This window comes from Drosophila melanogaster, chromosome 3R (genome assembly GCF_000001215.4).
Source record: "Drosophila melanogaster chromosome 3R".
Classification (NCBI taxonomy): domain Eukaryota; kingdom Metazoa; phylum Arthropoda; class Insecta; order Diptera; family Drosophilidae; genus Drosophila; species Drosophila melanogaster.
In genome coordinates this window covers 21465135-21467628 of record NT_033777.3, presented here as the reverse complement: position 1 = coordinate 21467628, position 2494 = coordinate 21465135, and the positions used below count along the sequence as shown (strand labels likewise).

General features: G+C 45.4%; 1 long non-coding RNA gene across 1 annotated transcript; it reads right to left on the bottom strand.

Moving 5' to 3' along the window:
- Window positions 1-1136: 1136 nt before the first annotated feature.
- Window positions 1137-1928, bottom strand: lncRNA:CR43453 (long non-coding RNA:CR43453). The gene has a single exon (NR_048449.1). It is a non-coding gene; the product is annotated as a long non-coding RNA:CR43453 (long non-coding RNA).
- Between the last annotated feature and the right edge of the window lie 566 nt (window positions 1929-2494).

Sequence of the window (2494 nt, the reverse complement as noted above, 5' to 3'; positions counted from 1 at the left end):
TTTAATTACCAAAATTATGACTAAGTTGTTTACGACATTTTAACGTGAGTTTGGGGAACGCACTCTCCGAAAAAAATTGTCTGTAAATTTATTGGCTTTTAAGAGTCTCTGACAGAGTTTGGGCAATTTATGCGCATGCAGATCCGCTTAGGCGTTGTGCCCATCAATAAACGGCATTTTTGGGCCATAAACGCGGAGCGGAAAACAAAAAGCGCTAAACTGTTGCGGCTGCCGTGGGTTTCGATTGGCTTTTCGGCTTTTGGGCTCCTCGGTGGCCGCCGGCTACCGTTTGGTGGGCTCTATGCTACCAGTACTCGTAATTTTCATAATCTGGAGACGAACCATCGATTCTGAGCCACGAATCCATGATTGGGGAACAAACGAAGAATCATGATCGAGTTGCGGCTACATAAAATCGATTTAATCCTTGCCAGCCAGCCATCCGCGCACGCTCACCCAGATTAATTGCCCACAAGCAGATGAAGGATGGTATGGGATGGGATCGCTGGGTATGGCTATAGGGAAGCACCCAGGTATGGGTATGAGTACGGGAATGTGGTTGGGCAGGGAGCTAAGAACCGGGATGGATGAGAAATGGAGACCTACAGCAGCGCATCGAAGCATGCAGCATGTGAGGCATGCCGAGGTATGCGCGCCTGGAGACTGGAGAATCCAATAAAGCCGAAATTATCAATTTATTTCACGCCTCGAAATCACAACAACCATCACAAGGATCGGGGCGGGGGACAAAGGGCTGGGACAGGATTGGATTGGATTGTACAGCGGATTGGCGATTGAAGGCAACGGCTTAATTACGATTGTGGGAGTTACCTACGTACTGTGTGGCAGGCTTTGGGATCGGTAGGAACTCGATGAGGGCAATGAGTGATGCACATGGGAAAGGATTGGACCGAGTTTACTTCTACTGGAGTTTTCAAGATTCGGTATTAAGATGGCCAACCTAATGTTTGCTGAGAGCAAAATGGATTCATTTCATCTGTGCAAATGAATTACGTTTGGCAAACACGAATGTATTAAGGCTTCTTTAATTGATCCAATTGATTCATTCATCTATGAACAGACATCAATTTGATTAAGCCATAGAGAAATAGAAAGAGACCCTAATTCCCTTCGATCCGTTTACCGCAAAATTTATTCGGCCCAATACTTTCCATCAATGGCATTGGCGGAATGCTTTTTTGACACAGTCGCCTTTCAATTCGCCGCAGCACAAGACAATCAATATACCTGGTAGGTGTTAAGAAGGTGTTATCCTTTAGCGCCTTCGCTTTATCACTGACAAAGGCCACAAAGACCCAGGATCGCCTGCCTCTTCCCTGTGCGGAAAACACACAGATAATTGCGACCCGGGTCCCGCAAATACAAAGGCGAATTTACAATGCCCGCAAGGATACAAAACGGCAAGAACGAGGGCCTCCAGGGCCATTGTTGGTATGGCCAAAGTGCCTCTTTGTGGCCCCATAATGAATGAATTCCATTAAAGATTTATGCCAGTTTGATGATGCCGCACAAGGATCGGCGAACAACGCCCCGACTTTGGATCGCTCTGGTGTCCGAATGGAATGGTGTGTTGCGGTGTGTTGCGGGGTGCGGTTGTCTTGATTGAAGGTTGATTTGTTGCATTTAGTGGCTCGGACTGGAGCTGGGCTGCTGGGCCGGTGGTGGTACCTGGTCGGTTGTTTTGATGAGATTAGCACACGTGTTGAACACGCACGCCATTGTGGCACATTGTCCAACCAGCAGATCGCATTCGAATTCGGATATATCCGCTCCGACCCGACCCGACCCGATCCGATCTGGGTGCGGTTTTAGTTGGCCCTCGGGGGCGTTTCGGCGGCGGCTTGAAAGGCCGTTAAATTTATTTTGACAAATGACATTTCAATCGCAGTTGACTGCCCAGCATGTGGCCATCGTATCGTAGTTCAGAAATTGAAACGGTGCAATTCATTTGGCCAAATCAAACAAATCGTAAAAGGCAAGCAGTGCGCGAAAAAGCAGCACCAAATCGTGATTGGAGCCACCTCAAGCTGACGCCAGCAGGTCGGCACTCTCCCCTTCCGATTCCCGTCCCCATCCCCGCTGGAGCCTAAAATCCACAGCCACCTTGTGGTCTCTCTGTTCACTAGTTGTGGTCGCTTTTCACATGTAATAATCCTCTATAATGAAAATTTATAAATAATATTAAAATATATATATATATAGATATTTTTACATTCCGATCAGTCTAATAAATTCTTATTGAAAACCAAATATTCTTATTCAAAAGCTCTTTAAAATATAAAAAGAAAATTGGAGAGCGTGGTATATACCCTGCTCTCCAATTAATAATACAAATTTAATTAACATATAATATTTTATATTTTCTTGATCAACAAAAAATATATATATTACCTAGTATCATTTTTAATACAAAGTACTAAAAGAGGCCAGAAAAAAGCCAAAGCCACAGCACTGACGTCCACCGCCGGCCTAC